Below are 22,486 nucleotides of genomic sequence, written 5' to 3' on the forward strand. Positions count from 1 at the left end.
GATTTAACAAGGAAATTTAATGGGGCCCTATAAATGGTTCCCTCATTCCTTGGAATTGACATGGGTTCTTTTTTATTTTTATAAAAAAAGGGAAAGAAACAGGGGAAATTACATTTTAATCAAAGTTACTTTCGGTATCTCAGTTTCGGTCCCCTTGGTGGCACGCCTTCCATTAGTCTTTGTGAAGATCAATCCTGCATCTTCAACCTCTTATTCCACTGAACATACATGGTCTTCATCAAGGTATCCAGCACTTGAAAAGTATTCAGATAGCGGGAGCACTGATCCCTTTGTAGATATTGGCGCATGCTTCTTTAAATTCTGGGAATTGTATCCCAAAACGGTACGGTCCTTGTTGGTCGGCAGCTCAAGCATCCTTCCCCAACCCAAAGGGTGTCCATTTCATATGATAGTTAGAGCATCCTAGAGAGAGGCCATCAGAAATTTGGCTTTCTTGGGTTCATCCCTTATCGGGAAAACCATTTCAATATTGACTACCTCGAACGATTGAAATGGGATTTCCTTTATCTCCCCATCTCCATCAATATAGAATTACGACTCCATATGACTTGCCAGAAAATCTTCTTCACCTTCTATGACTACCAGATTATTATTCACTACAAATTTCAGCCTCTGGTGGAGCTTCGAAGTGACGGCTCTAGCGGAATGAATCCACGGTCTTCTGATTAGGAAACTGTATGCTGGGTGGATATCCATTACAAAGAAGGTGATGAAGAAGGTATGGGGACCAATCTTCATGGGAAGTTCTATCTCACCAATTACGGTCCTCCTTGACCCGTCAAATGCTCTCACCACCAGTTCGCTTGGTTTCATGACAAGTCCTTCAATAGTCAGCTTAGCCAAAGAGCCCTCGGGCATCACATTAAGGGAGGAACCAATGTCCACCAAAACTCTGGAGAGAACTTTGTCCACAAACTTAATGGATATATGGAGGGCCTTATTGTGATTTCTTCCCTCAGTGGGGAGCCATGTGTCATTAAATCCAAAACTCAAGTTGGTGGCTATATTGTTCACTACGCCCTCAAACTGGCAGACCGAGATTTCTTGGGGTACGTGGGCAGCCTTTAGGAACTTCACCAGAGCATCTCTGTGGGCCTCTGAGCACATCAGTAGAGATAACATTGAAATTTTGGAGGGTGTTTCGTTGAGTTGCTCAACCACTCGGTAGTCACTCCTTTTGATGATATGCAGAAACTCATCTACTTCATGGGTTGTCAGAGGGTCTTGCCTTGGTTGGGCATTACCAACTTGCTTGCCCCTGTCATGGACTGATGGATCGCAATTCTTGATCGGGGGTGATGTTGGTGCAAAGATTCTACCACTTCTGGTTACACCGTCGGTTCTGGTAATGCTTATCAACAAGTCATCGAACTTGATTGGTTCTGCTTGTACTTTCTGGTCGTGGATGTAGACTGGTGTGTCATACATCCAAGGGACTGCTATGGTATTATTGTATGGGAATGGTTATATGGGATTTGCATGGGAGGAACTTCATCGTACGAAATCTCAATGGTTGAGACATCTTTAATAGTGGAGAGTCGATCAATTATCAATATTCCTTAGTTCATGAGAGTTTGAATAGAATCCTTCAAAACTTCACACTGGTGTGGTTCCTTTAAACAATATTCACAAGTCCGACCATACACGGAGAATGCATCGCTTCTCAATAGAACATTCTTGATTTCCAAAAGTGGGGTCTTCAAATCATTGACAGAGGTTATCACCTTCCTTCCGATGTCCAATTCCACCATGTTTACATTTTTCTTACCATGGGGAGGCATAGGATTATTGTTTACACTCGGGTCATTAGGCCCGAGCTTAATTTCCTTTGAGTCAATCAGATCATGGACCTTGTATTTCAACATTTTACAATTTTCAATAGAGTTCCCGAGAGCTCCAAAATGGAACTCACAACGGGCATTTACATCGTATCTGGGAGGAAGGACCGCTGGTGGGGGTCCTAACTCTCTCAATTGTACAAGCGATCCTCTTAGAAGATATAGTAAAATATGGATATATGGCATTGGTATTGGGTCATACATCCTCTCATGTCTCCTTAATCTTTGTTGTTGCGGTTGATATTATTGTTGTTGATGTTGTTGTTGCGGATGATAACGTTGTTGATTTTGTTGTGGTTGTTGATGTGGATGATATTGTTGTTATTGTTATGGTTATTGAATGGGAATAACAAGAGTTTGTTATTGTTGTTGTTGAACGAGAGCCACGGTGGTTACTTGTTGATATGTTGGATTTCTGGTTCGGATGATGGTTACGGCACTGGTCTCACCTTCTCTCTTTTTACTGTAAGGAACAAAGGGCTTCTTCGTTGCACCGGATGCACTTGCAGAGTTTTGGATCTTGCCCATGTTGATCATATTTTCAATCATTTCTCCCGCTAAGACTAAGTCATAAAAACCCGAGGAAGTGCTCCCCATCATTCTGTCAAGATACGAGCCTTGTAGGTTACCCATAAACATGTCTATTAGCTCCCTTTCCAGCAATGGAGATTGTACCCTGGCCGCTAATTCCCTCCACCTTTGGGCATACTTCTTAAAAGTTTCCTCATACCTCTGCGTCAGATTTTGCAGTTGCGTTCAATTAGGTGCCATATCAGTATTATATTGATAGTGCTTGAGGAATGCCTCAACCATTTGCTTCCAGGTGCGAATATGAGTGCCCTTGAGCTGCATATACCAATCCAAGGATGCCCCACTGAGGGAATCTTGGAAAAAATGAATTAAGAGTCGGTCATCACCAGAATAAACAACCATCTTCCGGCAGTACACCCTAATGTTAGTCTTAGGGTCACTGTTTCCCTTATACATTTCAAAGTCTGGGACTTTAAACTTGGTTGGAATAACAACACCAGGTACTAGGAACATTCCCATTGCGTCAAGACCCAATGTGTTTGTAATCTCCATTTCTTTGAGTTTCTCCTTAATATCCTTCACCTTCTTCTCCACCTCGTTGGTCACCGAACCGAAGGCATCATACTGAGAGGCTACACTCGGGCTGAAGAAAGCATCGTGTTGATCGTCTATTTAAACGATAAGAGGATGAAGGTTGATATGTGGAACACCGTCGGGTGCGCCAATGTAGACTAGGGGCTCAACTTGAGAAGGAGGAGGAAGAATTGGAATCTCAACCACCGGAGGAATGAGAGGATTTGCAGCATTAGCCTTCTGGCTCATTTCTTTCTACATCTTCGCCATGATCTCTTGGCCTCTCGCAACCGCCTGTATAGTCTTTATCAATGGCCCCGTCTGGGACCGTGCCTGAGATGTCTCTTCTTGAAGTGCAACTTGGTTTTGTTGAAGTTGCTCCATGACTGCTTGCTGGTGTCTTTGTGTATTATACCAGAAAGTCAGCTTTGGAGTAGGGTTCTGGTCAGAAAAAGGGTGGATGAATGAGTTTTTGTTTTTACGTTTTGAAATATGCAAATGATGCATGATTTTTTTTATGTTAATGCAAAGCTATTTTAGTTATTCGTGTTTATTCATTGCAAGAACTACTTAACGGTTTACATTCATAATCATAGATAAAGGAAAAGACAATAGAGAGAAACACAAAGCTTTTATTAATCCTTTTAAGGGAAAACAGGTTACAATACATGAAAGTTGCAAGTAGTGGAAAAAATAAACTAACTAGATGTCAACCCTGAAAGTGACCCCTTGAGACTTGCGGAGAGCCTCAATGTCGGTAATGAGCTCGACCATCGTCTTCTTGTAGAATTTAATGAAGTGATAGACCTCCTCAGGGGTATTACCTGAGCACATGATCATATCAGCCTCCTTCGACTTGTCAGGGAAGTCTTGAAGGGAATAGTTAGTCATCACCACCATGCTGGCGTACTTGTCCCTCCACTCGTTGTAAAGGGTTTGGAGATTGTGGTTGATTCCATCCTTTTGAGTAATGGCAGCTTCGACTCTATGGCAATGCTCCTCCCAATGTTTATAGTAGTTTTGCAAATCCACACAGGCTTGGTCATAGATCCCCCACTTCAGGTTCTTGATTTGCTCACAAGCTCGTCCAAGGTTACACTGCTCCCGCAAGAAGCTTCAGTGAATCTATTCTCTCTCTAGCTGTTCCTTAGCTAGGAGATCCTTACACTCTTTGAGAGTGGTCCTTAGCTCGAGAAGTTGGGCTTCATAGTCTTTCCTCGCTTCTTTCTTCATAGGACTTGACCTCTCAACAGTTTTCTCAAGGTTCTTGATGACTCAGAATGCTTGATCCAATCGGTCATTGCGGAAGTCTAGCTCATAATTAGCTCCTTGTAGAGATCCACCAACCCAAACTCTCTGTCCTTCGGTTATTCGGAGCCTCTTCTTGCTATCCTCAAATTTTTCACAAAATTTCTTGCCCCTATCCTCCAAGATATGATTATGTTCCTTTGTGCGATTGAGTTGGACTCGTAATTGAGTGTTCTCCAACTCAAGTTCCTTGATTTAGTTGGTAAGCTTGTACATGTCCTCTTCTAGGATAGGCTCGGGCTCGGGTATCAACGGGAATAAAGAAGGATAAAATAGAAACGACATCCTAACAACCCTAGCCCTCTATTTTACCCACACAAAGTAGGGTTCCTTGGCTAGGATTTTTTTCTTACCCCATTCTTGGTCAATACGGACTATGTTTATCCAAGATTTCCGCACTCTCTTCAAATTTTAGTCGAGCGGGTCCACGGTATTGACGATGAAGGGAATGAAGTCTCTTTCCTCAGGAGGACTCAATATGGCGTACCCCAGTTGTCTTTTGAGTATGGCAGGGTTGTAGTTGATGCAACCTTGTGCTCCTATTAAGGGTATGTTTCGGAACCCTCCACATCTTGCAATGACGTCTTTCGTATCCAATTCTCTCTTGTACCATAAAATTGAGCTGGCGGAGAGAGATGCGAACTTATGAGGCCATGTCAGATTGCTTTGAGTAAAAGGCCCACGTTGAGGCATGTGGTCCCTCATCCATAGATGCAATAGAGGAGCACAATAGAGGAAAATACCTCCCTTCTTCTCATATCTTGTATGAAAGGTATGATAGAAGTCGAAAAGTAGGAAAGGCACCAAATTCTTTGTTAGAAAGACTTTAACTACCAAGTGAACCATAGACTTGTCCATATTTAGGAAGAGAACAATCCCATGAATTAGGAGTGCCAATGTTGCACTGCAGAATTCAGGTCTTTCTTCCTTTAACATTTCCAAGACATGGGCTTTGAGGAATTTTTGGGTCAATCCCTTAACTGAACCTTTAATGCCCCAGTTGGCCACTAGCTTGCTGGTGTTAATACCCAAGGCGAGCAAGAGCTCGGTCAAACAGAAACCTTCTTCCAGTTTGGGAAAGGGGTTGTATTCTTTGATTGATCGGTAGAGGAGTCTCTTGAGGTCTTCGAAGTTTGGAGAGATTTGGAAGTCGGGGAAAGTGAAGCATCTTAAGGGGATATCATAGTATTGGGCCATTGTAGTGATAGCACCGTAACCAACCTTCTTAGTCATAAGATGTATGATGTTCCCAAAATTGGCTCTAAACTTGTTGTCCTTGAGGGTTATCACCTTTGATATGAGGACCTTCAATGAGTTGATGTAAGGACTCTTGAATCGAAAGGTAGAGGTGTTTTTCCTCATTGAAGTATCCATGATTGTGTCGGTAAATGTCTTGTAATTTTGCGTTTAAACAAACAAAAATCTTTGCCATGAACTTGATTGAATTCAAAAAGAACCATGTCAAAAGGGCTTGTGGTTTGGAAATGGCAACATGTTAAAGTAGTGGTCATGACATGATTTTAGGGCATGGCAGACATGTTGGACCAGGTTGGCCAATAGAAAAATTGAACCCCTTCCTCAATGATATAGGCCTTGTACCTTGAAACAAAGTTGGATAGACATTTATTTAGTACATTTATCTCGAAATGGAATTTAAAAATCTTTGGAAATGAAGATGTTATGGTCTTTGGAACTTCCGATTGACCATTCTTGCCAAAGTGTGACCAACCAACATGACCTAGTTTTAGGGTTTTTGTGATTTCATGCTTTTAAATCCACAATGATGTATGTTTTGACCTCAAATGATCACATCATGATGGGAACTGAAGTTTGGACCTTTGTGGAATGATTTTAGGTCAAATTGGTGGGTGGATCAAGTCATGGAAAGTTGAAAAATCAAGTGTGAACCAACTACTTGCAACATGGATTGAATGGACGTTTAAAAGGTTGATTTGGATTGTAATAGACATGAATTAATGTTGAATTAATTGTAGGGTGGTTTTATGGCTAAAAATGATCAAGATCAATGGTCAATAAGCCCCTGAATTAGGGTTTCTTGAGCCACAAGTTTCATCAAGAACCATGGTCAGATGAATTAGGTTTGCGTTGTATGGATCCAATTAAAATGTTTAAAGGTCATGGGGCATGAACAAACTTTGGATTTGAGGGGTTCTTAATTTCATGGTCAATATCCATGGTGAATCATGACTTGTTCAAGCCAAGAGGAGGGTTAATTGCTAGGGTTTGGTCCTTGGGTGACCAGATGAATCTTGAAGCTTCTTCAAAGGGGACTCACAACCCAAATTGGACTTGGGAGTGGGTGAGATATATTGAATGATCCTTTAAGCTTTGTGGTATGCTTGACGATGAGATTAGGGTTAAGGTGGCTTAGGAACACCTCAACATGACTAGAGGATCTTGGAGCTTTGCAGATGAATCTCATGCCTTGGATTTGTGGATTATTGTAACCATTAAGTATATATGCATATGAGATGATGTGTATGGGACGCATGCTTGAGTTTTAAGGCTTAAGAAGATGATATGGGATAGGTAAAATTTGAGGGCATGACATCATCCAATGTACATAAATGTTATTTCCTAGTTTTGACATCATTCAGAACATATCTAAATAGAAAGATGCACTCACATAATCCCCCTTTTTATGATAGAAAAACTTGAGACGATGCATTCTTGTTCATGGAAAGCTCCCCCTGAATGTGTGCATCATATACTTCTTTCCCTTTGACAACATCAAAAAAAGACAAAGCATACTATTAGTAGTATCACATATTCAATATGCAATACAAATGCAATTTCAAAGATAAGAAATGCGCTCACATATATTCATCATATATGAAATCACACAAGATTAATAAACAAAACAAAATTAAACAGTAACCATAATCATTTAACACAATAACCATAGAACAATCATTGTCTAAAATTAAAATAGTTAAGTAGTAATTTCCAATACATAAACCAAAAGAAACAAACCATAATCAAAATAAAAATGCATACTGACTCCATCCACACATGATTTGACAAAATGCATAGTGACACAAGAGACAAAAAGACATAAACCAAGACACTGTCACAACACATCATACTAGCACCACTTTATCTTTTCCCTCTTCCTCTTAGCCTTGTCCTATATTGTGATGTCTTGACCCCATATTATTTAGTTTAATTTTTCATAATTTTCTTGATTAATTTACTATTTATTCCTGATTTATTTCTAACCTAGTCTTATTAATTGACTTTTGGTTTGACCTATGTTTTGTTTTAATTAATTCAGGTGCCAATTTTCATTATTTTTAAAATCTTTTTGGGGGAAGATGATGTCCTGACCCCACCTTATTTAGTTTAATTTTTTATAATTTTCTTGATTAATTGACTATTTATTCTTGATTTATTTCTAACCTAGTCTTATTAATTGACTTTTGGTTTGACCTATGTTTTGACCTATGTTTTGTTTTAATTAATTCACGTGCCAATTTTCATTATTTTTAAAATATTTTTGGGGGATGATGATGTCCTGACCCCACCTTATTTATTTTAATTTTTCATAATTTTCTTGATTAATTTGCTATTTATTTGTTATTTTTTAAAGTTGACTTGAATTTTCAGTTGACTTCTTTATGATCGATGTTTGACTTAGGGATTGCTTATGGCAATTGAAGAGATCTTTTGATCCTCCCTTGTTCATATCATATGCCATGTATTAGAGGCCTTTTACCTTGATTTTATTTGGTCCTTACCTCATGTCCTGATTAAATTATTCAGTGGACCCTTCGTGTGCATATTTTCATCTGTTTGATTCATCTGTTATCTTTTATACTTGTTTCTCTCATTCATGCTTTCTATTGCTTGATTATTTAACATGTTCATACTCCCATGCATTGTTTAAATGCTCAATTATTTGATTCTTTGGTTTGATTATATATTTTTTATTTATCCGATCTGATTGATAATTGTTGCCTACTTGTATGATGTATGAGGCATATATTCTTATTGTTTGTTTGCCATGAACAATCCCCATTCATAACAAATGTACCCCTCTCCCATAAAGTGTATAATATTTATTTCTTTATTTCTTTAGTCACCTGTTAATACAAGAATTAAAACGAACATCCGATAACCATTTCAAAATAAGATCAAAAGCTCGATCCAACGTCGAGTAATCATTTTCGAAACTTAACAGAACCAGCACGCATTCATCCATCCTCTTGTAAGTCGATTGCCTCAGGCATCGCCATCTACCTGTAAGTCGATTTCCTCCGGCATCGCCATCTACCCTTATCCATAACTCCTCTCCGCGCTCCATCCGTCGACTCTTGTTCCGTCTAGGTAGCACCCATTAGGTAGAACCCTTTGTATGATAACATAGGTAGAATTCCCTTATTCTTTGCATGCTAACGTTAGGTAAATGTTCCCCTTTGTAAATCCTAACACATAGGTCCATATTGCATGACAACTCTAGAGTAGACCTTCCCCACTTTTAGACCTTCCGTGCGTCTCCGATCTTGTGGCATGTCATTCCGTTCTATTGCAAAGAGGTAACTGCCTAAGACTCAATTCAGCGAGCTGCGACACCTACTGCTAGGACGTTGAACACACTGCCCACCCTCCTTTGACACAGCTGGTGTCCTCTTTTGTAAGTCCATGTTCAGATGGCAATCCTTAACCCCTAGTTAGCTGAACTACGTTTTGCTCTGATTCTCATTCAAGATGAGATACGTAGGCATAAGACGCGACGTCTTACCGAGCACACTTCTCTTTAACCCATAGGTAGCCGAGCTACGAAGACTCTGATTCTCATACTTAGATGAGATACGTAGGCAGTGGATGCGACATCCTTGTGAGTCATTTTCTTTTAACCTTCCTTTTAGTAAATAGTACTTTAGATATACCTACACCCTTTAGACTAGAACAACACTTATGAAAAGGGCTCCCTAGGAGTACCTTGGATGTTTTGGGTGCTTAAAACCTTCCCATTGCATAACCAACCTCCTTACCCAGATCTTTGACATTTTTACTAGTTTTTGATTCGATAAAACTTTTAGATTTTTGTTCGCTTTCTAACCATTCCTTTGGATAAATAGAAGTGCGGTGGCGACTCGACTTGTATGGTTTACCTTGGATTTAGTTAATATCTCTAATGGTAACGAATACCCCGCTACAGAAAAGTGGCGACTCTGCTGGGGAATATCATTTGCCTAGTGGGTTTTGCCTACTTTTCATATTTGTTGTATTGTATGGTATATTGCTTTGTGACATATTTTTGTGCAATTTGGGATTACTGTATTGTATGTAATGATTGAATTGTTTGAATATTAATTCCTTGTAGGCTTGGTGATCTTCGTGAGATGAGTTCTATACCCGAACTCGAGTGCACTTAGGATAGGAGAATGGCATAGTCTTGTTGACTTGTGTGGAGTTATTCCTTAGCAAGTTGACTTGCAAGCCCATTCACTTGGTGGAGGTTATGTTGGGATCAATAATGTCACACGAGTAGTCGTGGTTAGGCATTACTCTTTCCAATATATGCCTTAGAAGCCAAGGACCGTAGTTTACCACACCCATCTTGGCCTATTTCTAGGACGTAGTGCGAAGATCGTTCAAGTGTAAGATTTGATACGATTGTTACGTGATACTACACTCATAAGAGTCTCTCTTGAGAATATTTTTGGAATACGAGTAGTCGTTTATCCGATAATATCCGAAAGATGGGATGATGACTATGGGAACCTCTTGTAGAACATGATTGTCAGGTTTAACCATAGTACACTCCCTTTGGGTGGTTCTTAACAAGGACTCCATGCTCGCGACTCGCAGCAAACCCTTGATTCGTGGTTGATCCGTTCTTGCGTATCCTTAATATCAATGGAACTTGGGTGTTGATAAGGTGTAAACCATAATCCATCAAAATGGATGATTGATATTAAGGATGACTTGATCCATCCCATGACCTTTGTGTGGTGTGATTTGCTTGATCCTTGAGTGTGATTGTTGCATCCATGCATTCATGCATTCATACACATCCATATCATCAACAATGAGAAAACTTTCAAGGAACTTAAGAGGTCTATTTGCAAATTTTCAGACATGGATAAGCAAAGAAGGAATACGAAGAAGTACAGTTTCAGACAACCCGACTTGAAAGAGTTAAGGAGTTTGACATCCTATGTATTAGATCCCTTGGAATTCAAGGCTCGTCATGGGAAGCTTCTGTCTATTCTGGCTACTCAAGTGGATGAAGGTCTAATGACTGTGTTGGTGCAGTTCTATGATCCCTTGTACCGTTGCTTCACTTTTCCGGATTTCCAGCTTTTGCCCACGCTTGAGGAGTATGCCTATCTTGTGGGCATACCTATCCTAGATCAGTTGCCGTTCAGTGGCTTGGAGAGAGTTCCTTCTTCTCAAGAGATTGCTGATCTGTTGCGTATAGATGAATCTATTATTGGTGCTCATATGACTACCAAAGGTGGAATTCAAGGTCTCCCGTATGATTTCCTCATTGATTAAGCTACTATGTTTGGGAAGGCCATGAGTGAGGACGCCTTTGAGGCCATATTTGTACTTCTCATCTATGGGCTAATGTTATTCCCCAACATCGACAAGTTTACGGATGTGAACGCCATTAGGATTTTCTCTACTCTTAATCCCGTTCCTACTCTGTTGGGTGACACTTATTTCTCTTTGCATATGAGGAATGCAAAGGGCGATGGTACCATTGTGTGCTGTTTGCCTCTGTTGTACAAGTGGTTTATTTCGCACTTGCCTCAGACGCTCGCCTTCAAGGAGAACAAAGGATGTCTACCGTGGTCCAGGAGACTTATGTCTCTCACTAATGATGATATCTTTTGGTACAACCGTGTATATGATGGTGTGCAGATTATCGACTCTTATGGTGAATTCTCCAATGTACCTCTTCTTGGTACATGCGGTGGAATTAACTACAACCCTATTTTGGCACGTCGTTAGCTTGGGTTCCCCCTAAAGGATAAACCCAATAACATTCTGTTAGAGGGTGTGTTCTTTCAGGAGGGTAAAGATCCCCAAGGCTTGAAGGGCAGGATGGTCCGCGCTTGGCGCAAGATCCATAAGAAAGGAAGGAGCTAGGTCCGAAGAACTGTATCGCTTTGGAACCCTATACCTCTTGCGTTAGGAGGAGAGCTTCCGAGTACCTCATGCCTTATGAGTATCCAAGACCCACACCTTTGGTTGTGGCTGGACCTTCAACCCTCCCTAGCCAAGGAGTAGAGGAGTTGAGAGACGAAGACCGTTCGCGTGCCTGGATCCGTGAACGAGAGGAGTTGCTTCAGCAGATCAGAGAGAAGGATGCTTTGATAGAGTTCCTTGAGAACCAGGTTATTGATGATCCTGATGACGCATTGACTTCTCTACTTCCTCAGTCTTCCAAGTTTTGGAAGAGGAAGTATGATCGACTCGCCAAAGAGAAGGCAGATATGGAGGCAGCCTATGAGAGGGAGGTGAATAGGCTTCGTGCAGCTTATCTTCCGGTCTCGAGGGCTTTGGACGATTGCTTCTAGGGATCCATAGGATGTTCATTTTCCTTCTCTCTTGTATTGTATTTGGTTACCAAGACTGTACTTCTTTGGCATAAAAACATTTCCAAATATTAATTGACGTGATATTTCCGTATGTGATAAACGTTTAATATTTCCAAAATTTGCAAATAAGACTCTAAAGTTCCTCTGATATAAAAATTAAATCATAAGCATTGCATGCATCATGTTTATCTATTCCTAGGGGTTTATATCTTCTTATTGATTCTAGTCGGGGTTTTCTTACACTGTTTATCTAATGTGAGACTGGAATCAAGGGGTAGAATACCCTTTGAAATTGATAAACATGTCATTGCATTTGCATATTCATTAACATGTCTTGCATAACAGGTTCCGCCGCAGTGTTCTCATCTTGTTTGGTATTCCATTATTAGGATAGCTGACTCATGCATTCACCGATACGATACCCGAAGGAATCAATAGAGAGCAATGGAAGGTTTACAAGCAGAGCTCGCTGAGATGAGGATTCGCATGAATCAGTTCAGGGAAGTGGTCCAAGGAGTGGCTCAGGGACAGTAGGAGATTAGATTGTTGGTGCAGGGGAATCCCCCTACTACTCAACCGGAGGTTGTGGCTGATCCTCCCGCTGGAGAGGCTAATGGACCTAATGGACCGGGGCCTATCCCAATCCCACATGGCAACCTTGGTCAACAACCCATCCATGATGATCAGGAGGATCAATTCCCCCTGCTTCAGGAGGACTTTGGCATGGGCCATGGTATGGACCCTATGTTTCGGAGACTGGAAGAGAGGTCGAAAGCTGTGGAAGGGCAGAATGCTCTTGGTGTGGATGTTGCTGACTTAGGGCTGGTCCCAGGCGTGAGAGTTCTGCCAAAATTCAAAGTCCCCGTGTTTGATAAGTACAATGGCAACTCTTTCCCGAAGACTCATGTAGAAGCTTACTTCCATAAGATGATCACATATTCTGATGATGAGAAGCTGCTCATGTACTTCTTCCAGGACAGCCTAGCTGGGGCATCCTTGGAGTGGTATATGAGGCTGGACAGAGCCCATATTCGCTGCTGGAGAGACTTGGCTAAGGCCTTTGTGAAGCAATATCAATACAATGCGGATATGGCACCTGACAGGAGTCAGCTCCAGAATCTGTCTCTCAAGAGCAACGAGTGCTTCAAAGAGTATGCTCAACGCTGGAGAGAGTTGGCTTCCCGTGTTCAGCCTCCAATGTTGGAAAAAGAGATGGCCAACATGTTTATGAGCACACTGCCTGGATCTTATTTGGAGCGTCTGGTGGATTGCAACGCCTCGAATTTTGCTGATGTGGTCTCTACCAGTGAGAGGGTGGAGAACTACTTGAAGACATGTAAGATCCAAAATGGGGTTGGATCATCTTCGGGGTCAAAGAAGCCGTTCTTAGAAGGACAGAAGAGGAGAGAAGGGGATGCAAATGCCATATCTTCTTATCAGAACAGGGGTAACTGGAGGAATAACTTTCAGAATTACCATCAACAACCTTATGTTGCAGCAGTTACTATTCCGGCTACAGCACCAGTGCAACAATAACAACCTCAACGTCAACAAAATCAATACCAACAACAACAGGGTAACGGACCTGCTTATCAACAGAGACAGAGGATGATGGATAGGCGTTTCGACACTCTTCCGATGTCGTATGCCCAGTTGCTTCCCAACCTTCAACATTTGCAACTTGTGCAGTTACGCACTTTGGCTCCTCCCGTTGGCAGGCTTCCAGTGGGTTATGACGCCAATGCTAGGTGTAATTTCCACTCTGGGGCTCCTGGCCACACTATTGAGAATTGCAAAGCTTTTAAGCACGTAGTTCAGGACCTTATTGATTCAAAGGCCATTAACTTTGCGTCGGCTCCTAATGTTGTCAACAATCCTATACCGCAGCATGGTAGAGCAAATGTTAACATGGTTGAAGGAGAAGTCAAATTAGTCAAGGAGGTGTTGAAGCTGAAGACTCCGCTGTTAGAAATCAAAGAATACTTGCTAAAGGCAGATGGTTTCCCCGGCTGTGGGAGCGGTTGTTTGGGTTGTGTTGCACAGAGTGGGGATTGTGTGAAGCTGCAGCAGGGTATCCAGGCCTTGCTTGATGATGGTATCCTCCAAGCTGAAGACTTATCTGCCCAAAGGTCTGTTGAAGGGGTTGTTGAAGGGGTTGTTGAGAATGCAGATGTTGATCCTCTCTTTCCTGAAGATACTGAAGAATTTACAAATGTTGTTCCTGCTGATTTTGTAATTCCCAATGATGTAATTAATTTTTCTGATGCTGTTGCTGATATTCCAAACATTGCTCCCGGTTGGGGACGTCTGTTGGATTTACTTATGAAGGAAGACAAGTTTGGGATTGGGTATCAGCCGTCATTGACTTCTACAGCTTCAACGCCTCAGACTCGTCAGGGGCCGATTACTTTCTCCAGTGCTGGCATCATTCAGTATGGCCAAGTCTCTGCAATCACCGAAGAAGATGAGGATAGTGATTACGACATTGACAACTGGATGCGTCCAAGGGTCCCGGGTGAAGTTCTCCGCAACTGGTCTTCTGAAGAGATTATCCAAGTCACTCTTCTTAAAGAGTAATTTTCTTTGTTTATTCATGCATATCCAAGTCTTACGTTCCGCCCAGGGCGTAATGACTCATTGTAGGGCTCATCTATGTGAATACCTGCATTTTTTATCATAAATAAAGGACGTCTTTTTGCATTCAAACATTGCGTTCACTGTCTTTCATTTTTTGCAGTTTTCAAAAAAACAAAAACAAATATTTGGCAATGTTTTGTTTAGTTTTCACTCCTTGTTCACACTCATAAGCACATACCATCACTCATGCAGATGCACGTCACCGGATCCTATTGGTAACAGTTCTGCTATGGCTCGCTTCGACTTTGAAAATCCAATCTTTCAAGCTGAAGAAGAGGGTGATGAAGACTGTGAACTCCCTGAAGAACTTGCCAGGTTATTAAAACAGGAGGAAAGGGTCATTCAACCGCATCGAGTCTGTTGAAGTGATTAATCTCGGCACCGAGGACGCCAAGAGAGAAATCAAGATAGGGGTTGCTTTGGAAGATAATGTGAAGAAGGGGCTGATTGAATTGCTGCAAGAGTATGTTGACATCTTTGCTTGGTCTTATCAGGACATGCCAGGGCTTGACACAGACATTGTGGTACACCGTTTGCCTCTCAAAGAGGATTATCCTCCGGTCAAGCAGAAGCTCAGAAGAACAAGACCAGATATGGCTATTAAGATAAAGGAAGAAGTGCAAAAACAGTTGGATGTAGGGTTTCTAGCGGTTACAAATTATCCGCCATGGGTTGCAAATATCGTTCCAGTACCTAAAAAGGATGGAAAGGTATGAATGTGTGTTGACTACCGGGATCTGAACAGAGCTAGTCTTAAAGATGATTTCCCATTACCTCACATCGACGTTTTGGTGGATAACACGACCCAGTTCTCGATATTCTCCTTCATGGATGGCTTTTCTGGCTATAATCAAATTAAGATGGCACCAGAAGACATGGAGAAGACAACTTTCATAACCCCATGGGGCAACTTTTGCTACAAGGTGATGCCGTTTGGTCTGAAAAATGCTGGGGCAACATATCAACGAGCTATGGTGACTCTTTTCCATGATATGATTCATCATGAAATCGAGGTTTATGTTAATGATATGATTGCCAAATCTCAGACAGAAGAAGAACATTTGGTGAGTTTGCAGAAACTGTTTGAGCGTTTGAGGAAATTCAAGCTAAGGCTTAATCCGAACAAGTTTACTTTCGGGGTGAGATCTGGAAAACTGCTGGGTTTTATTGTTAGTGAAAAAGGGATTGAGGTGGATCCGGCCAAAGTGAAAGCGATACAAGAAATGCCTGAGCCAAAAACAGAAAAACAAGTCCGTGGTTTCTTAGGAAGATTGAACTACATTGCAAGGTTTATCTCTCACCTAACAGCCACGTGTGAGCCAATATTCAAATTGTTGAGAAAAGATCAGGCCATCAGGTGGAATGATGATTGCCAAAGGGCTTTCGAGAAGATAATAGAGTATTTGCATAATCCTCCAATCCTTATGCCTCCAGTCCCAGGGAGACTGCTGATTATGTATTTGACAGTACTTGATAATTCCATGGGTTGTGTTCTCGGTCAACACGACGAGACAGGTAGGAAAGAGCATGCCATCTACTACCTGAGTAAAAAAATCACAGATTGCGAGTCGAGATACTCAATGCTTGAAAAGACATGTTATGCACTTGCATGGGCTGCTAAGCGATTGAGACAATACATGCTGACTCACACGACCTTACTGATCTCCAAAATGGATCCAGTCAAGTATATATTTGAGAAGCCATCTCTCACCGGAAGGGTTGCTCGTTGGCAAATGGTACTGACAGAGTACGACATCCAGTATACATCCCAGAAAGCCATCAAAGGGAGTATTCTGTCAGACTATCTTGCTCAGCAGCCGATTGATGATTATGAGCCGATGAAGTTTGATTTTCCAGATGAAGACATCATGTTCCTCAAGATGAAAGACTGTGAAGAGCCAGTTGTTGAGGAGGGACCTGATCCAGATGAAAACTGGACTTTAATGTTTGATGGGGCCGTCAATGCCAAAGGAAGTGGAATTGGTGCTGTCATTACCACTCTGAAAGGTGCCCACATGCGTTTCACCGCTCGTCTGACTTTTGAGTGCACCAATAATGAAGCTGAGTATGAAGCCTGTATCTTGGGTATCGAGCAAGCCATTGATTTGAGAATCAAGACTCTGGACATCTTTGGAGATTCAACTGTAGTGATCAATCAAGTGAATGGTGATTGGAATACTCTCCAGCCTAATCTGGTTCCCTACAGAGACTACACGAGAAGATTGTTGACTTTCTTCACAACAGTAAGGCTGTATCATATACCTCGTGATGAGAAACAGATGGAAGATGCTCTTGCTACTCTGTCCTCCATGATCAAGGTGATTCGGTGGAACTATGCTCCCAGGACCGATCTTATGTGCCTTGATAGGGCCGCATATGTGTTTGCTGCTGAACTGGTAGTTGATGACAAGCCCTGGTACCACGACATCAAGTGCTTTCTGAAGAATCAAGAGTACCCTGCAGGGGAATCCAACAATGATAGAAATACTTTGAGAAGATTGGCAGACAGTTTCTTCTTGAACAAAAATGATGTGTTGTATAAGAGGAACTTCGACATGGTTTTGCTCAGATGCGTGGATAGACATGAATCAGACATGTTAATGCAGGAAGTTCATGAAGGCTCCTTCGGTACTCATGCCAGCGGACATGCAATGGCTAAGAAATTGTTGAGAGTGGGTTATTATTGGATGACCATGGAATCTGATTGTTTCAAATATGCTCGGAAGTGTCATAAATGCCAGATTTATGCTGATAAGGTGCATGTGCCGCCAAATCCTCTGAAAGTGATGTCTTCGCCGTGGCCGTTTGCTATGTGGGACATTTATATGATTGGAAAGATTGAGCCGACTGCTTCTAATGGGCATCACTTCATCCTTGTTACCATCGACTATTTCACCAAGTGGGTCGAAGCAGCGTCATTTGCGAAGGTCACCAGACATGTGGTTGCCCGATTCATCAAGAAAGAAATCATTTGTCGTTATGGGATTCCCGAAAGAATCATTACTGATAATGGTTCTAATCTCAATAACAAAATGATGAAGGAGTTGTGCAAGAACTTCAACATTCAGCATCACAATTCTTCCCCTTATAGTCCTAAGATGAACGGTGTTGTTGAGGCAGCAAATAAGAACATAAAGAAGATTGTGCAGAAAATGGTCGTTACGTACAGAGATTGGCATGAGATGCTACCCTTCGCCTTGCATGGGTACCGTACTTCAGTACGTACATCGACCGGGGCAACCCCTTATTCCCTTGTGTATGGTATGGAAGCAGTCCTACCTGTTGAAGTGGAGATTCCTTCTCTAAGAGTCATGTTGGATGTCAAGTTAGACGAAGCTGAATGGATTCAGACAAGGTTCAATGAGTTGAGTCTTATCAAAGAGAAGCGAATGGCAGCCATTTGTCATGGGCAATTGTGTCAGAGTCGGATGAAGAGAGCCTTTGATCAGAAAGTGCATCCTCGATGCTTCCAAGTCGGAGATATGGTGTTGAAAAGGATCCTTCCTCCTCAAACAGATCATAGGGGCAAGTGGACTCCTAACTATGATGGACCGTATATTGTCACCAAGGTTTTCGATGGTGGAGCCTTAATGCTTGCAACTATGGATGGTGAAAACTTCACTTCCCCCGTGAACTCAGATGCAGTTAAAAAATACTTCGCATAAAATAGACCCGCTGGACGATAAAAAGAATAGTCCAGGCAAAAAAATGGGCATCCCGGCGAACCAAGAAAATGAAAAAGGTTCGGGCAAAAGTTAGGGATTAAAAAATGAAAAGATTGTACACCCGGTAAGTTGAAAACCCAAAAGGGCAACTTAGGCAAAAATGGGTATCCCGGTAGATTGAAAACCCGAAAGGGCGATCCAGGCAAAAGTTAGGGATTAAGCGAATGGCTGCGTTCTGAGTAGTTCTGAATATCATCTCGTGTCGATAACCGGAAACTTCCGAAGGATAGGAAACAGTCCAATCACCTTTTTCGGAAAGTTGATCATCTGGAGGATCTTGAAGACGAGCGAATCATAGCAGAATTGGAACCCGATAGAAATCCATTTCACATTGCCATTAGATTAATTTCTGTTTTTATCTGTTGTGCAATTACCTCTTTCTAGGGATTGCTTCCTGATGTAAATGCCTATTCAGAGGCCACTCAATCCATAAAATCATGTTATTCAGTACATCTCTGTGTTCATTTTCATTTTACTGTTTTGTTTGCAAAAATGACGTCCAAATTTTTGATAAACATTGCATCATGAAACATAAGAGCTTTACAGGTACGTGCTTAATAAACATTGAAAATTGCTGTAAATTTTAAGTGCTTTGGATCGTCTATTCAAAACAGGTACACTCAGGGCATTTCCTTAAGGTCCCCATCAAAAGATCGCGGATGTTTTTCCTTAACAGTTGGAATTTGGTATCTTATCCCTGCAGAGCTGGTGCGTTGGATTCTTCAATCCCCAGCAGGCTCTCACTGATGTAGTTCCCCAAGCATTTGTTTCAAATTATACATTCACCAGTAGAGTCGACAGTGTCTGACTGTATATCCCCAGCGGAGTTGGTAGTGTATGACTGTATATACCCAACGGAGTTGACAGTGCTAGACTGTATCTTCCCAGCGGAAGCGGCTGCTCCTCAGAGTTCGATGCCAGATCGATGATCTCGACGCTAGACCCATGGTCTCTTTCCTTGAAGCAGAATCTCGGTACCGTATCGGTGTTTGCTTCCCCTGCTGAGTCGTCTCTCTCGTAGATTATGGTTGCCAGAACCACTGTCGCTTTCCTCAGCAGCAAGTTTTCAGTGTCATTCTCTCCCCAGTCAGAGCCTCAGTATTTTGTTATTTTCCAGAACACCGTGTGGCGGGTCATTTCCCCACAGAGTTCTTTGTGCTGTGCATCTCCAATAGCCTTGCCAGGGTCCAGAAGATGGTGATCATTTCCCCAGCAGAATTCCTTGCCTCGGCTTGGCGTTCTCTCTAATCAAGCATTTCGCATCCCTGCATGTAGAATCATATGGCATTGCATCCTCCCAAATTGCGTAGCATTTCCATTTTCATGGAGCTTTACGCCATTGAAAAATTCAAACATACGCATGTAAAGCATAAGGCATTCTCGGTATCCCAAGTGATAAGCCAGAAGTTGTTTCTAGTACTCAGACTGAAGATTGTTCATGACTTATCTTTACTATTCCTAGCAGGGGTCGTTGACCCACGCGCCGCCTCAATTATCATTTTCCCTGTTTCTGCCGATGCTGACAGGCATGAAAGTTTTCCGGTATTCAGACCAAAGTGGCATTCAGGCCAGTTTTCCGATGTTCAGATTGAAGAAGTTTCCGACGTTGAGGTCGACGTAACTTGTGGCATTCAGGCATGAAAGTTTCCGGTATTCAGACCGAAGTGGCATTCAGGCCAGTTTTCCGATGTTCAGATCGAAGAAGTTTCCGACATCCAGGTCGATGCAACTTGTGGCATTCAGGCCAGTTTTCCGGTATTCAGACCGAAGTGGCACTCAGGCCAGTTTCCCGGTGTTCAGACCGATGTTTGATAATCTAATATCTTCCGATGTTCAGATCGAAGAAGTTTCTGACATTCAGGTTGATGCAACTTGTGGCATTCAGGCCAAGTTTCCGGTATTCAGACCGAAGTGGCATTCAGGCCAGTTTTTCGATGTTCAGAAAGAAAAAGTTTCCGACATTCAGGTCGATGCAACTTGTGGCATTCAGGCCAGTTTTCCGGTATTCAGACCGAAGTGGCACTCAGGCCAGTTTTCCGGTGTTCAGATCGATGTTTGATAATCAAGTATTGTCTGATGCTCAGATCGAAGTCATTTCCGGTATTCAGTTTGATGAGCGGCATTCAGGCCATGGTTATTCCTGTGTTACCATTTATTTTGGTATTCAGGCTAACATTTCTTGTTTCGATGTTCAGACCGACTCTCACCGTACCAGACAGGTTCTTTTTCAAGACCACCTCTTGGCCGATTCTGACAGGCATTGTTACTTCATTTTTTCACGTCAGTGTAAATTTTCGGGCTTTTATCGTATTCAATAACTTGATACCTCGAAAGTGCGAAAGCCGTTGCTATCTTCCTTTCGGGTTTCCAGTTGATTGAATAGGGGCAGCTGTAATACCCCAAAATTTACCCTTCATTTTTCCTGGAAGCATGGGATTATGTTTTACACTTCATTAGCATCATATTAGGTCATACTCATTGCATACTGCATTAGTGACATGGAGATCAGGTTTTGATCGATCACTCCTTAACAGAAGGAGCCCACACAAAGCAAGATTGAGAATTGGACTTCATTTTCTAAGTATACAAGTCTCAAGGGTCTCAGGGGGGTCCACGTATCTTATTATGGTCCTTAGTTCATCAGTGAAGGATTCAAAGCTATCAGAGTGTTCATTTGGATTTAATCAGAAATTAGGGTTTCATAGCTACCTGCAACAGGCAATGTTGGGTTGGAAGTAGAGGAACTCATCCATGTCATGATTAGAGAGGCATCTTGGCCAAGGAAGATTCACAATTATCTCAGAAAGATCCATTGGCAATCAGTGCAATCAGTTCCTGATCATTTTGCCCTAAAACTAGGGTTTGGTATAAAATCAGTTTATTTCTGATTCTTTGGATGAAACTCTTTTCCATGGCCCTCCACATGTCCACAAGGGTCTACATACAAAAAATCAGCTCTTTATTTGAGCTAGAAGTGCTTCAATTGATCAATGGAATCGGGAATCAGACAGTTTGGGAAAAGTCAACGGTGGGGCCAGAAAATTCAACTCCTGACATTTTGAGAGTGGAATCTTAAAATCCATTCCTAGGGGATCCTACATGTGAAATTTGATCAAGGTTGGATCATGGATTCATCATTTAATCAGAAATTGGAAAAGTTACTTAATTTGGAAATGGTTGACTTTCCATTTAGGGCAAGTTTTCATGATCGTTGCACTCACTTTAAGCCCATTTTGCATCAAGATAAAAGCTTCATTTGAAAATTTCTCCAACATTAAAGTTGTTCCTCTTGTTCCAAGCTTTCTAGAGATATAAAGTTTGCTCCATTTGGATTAGAATTGGGAAAGTTATGCTTAGTCAAAGTGAGACATTTTTTTAGGACACTTAGAAAAATTTCTAAGTCCAAAATCTTCAAAATTTATCAGGACTTCTTGGCCAGTTTTCTTGCACTTCAAGGCATTATTTGAAAATACTTTCTTCACAACAATTGTACCTTGACATGTCTTATTTTACATACTTTTGGAATCATCTCATTTGGATCCATGGTTTGAGAGATACATTCATTTAAAGTGGGCACCATGACTTGATTTTCTAGGCAGATTTTGGGCCTGACTGGCCCAATCAGATTTTCTAAGCATGCTGCACAAATCAGTCACGTTTTTTTTACCTCTTTTGGCCATGCATTGAACATCCATTCACTTAAGTTTGGCCCAAAATAACAACATTTTACACCTCACTTCACACTTTTATTCTTATGGATAAATCACTTATTAAAAAGCCCATGAGAACACCTAATCCACCATATTTAAGAAGCTGAAACCCTAACCCTAAAGGGGCAATGGAATTTCGTGGCAAGGAGGAAAAGCTTCCTCACATATCATATTCCATTCCACTTCTATTTTCCATTAGGTAATCATCTCTTCCATGGCCATGTTTTGATATATCTACGCTTGCTTACCATGTTCATCACCATTAATCCTTCCATTTTCATATTTCTTTTTCTTATTTAAAATACTTTCTTCGTCCATAAAATTACCCAAAAATAGTTTTTCACTTTTCTTAACGTTTTACTTAATTTTATATAATTTTTATTTTCGTATTTGTTTAATAGTAATATTTTATTTTAATTATTTATTCTAAATGGTCCATTTTAACACATTTTTTTTATTGATTTTATTTTTATGACTTAAAATTATTGTTAGCATTTTATTTTTGGGATGAAGGTTGATCACTGTCTCATGGTCAACCTGACTTTTTGTTGGAATTTTATTTCACATTT

This window comes from Lathyrus oleraceus, chromosome 7, assembly GCF_024323335.1.
Source record: "Lathyrus oleraceus cultivar Zhongwan6 chromosome 7, CAAS_Psat_ZW6_1.0, whole genome shotgun sequence".
In the NCBI taxonomy this organism is placed as follows: Eukaryota; Viridiplantae; Streptophyta; class Magnoliopsida; order Fabales; family Fabaceae; genus Lathyrus; species Lathyrus oleraceus.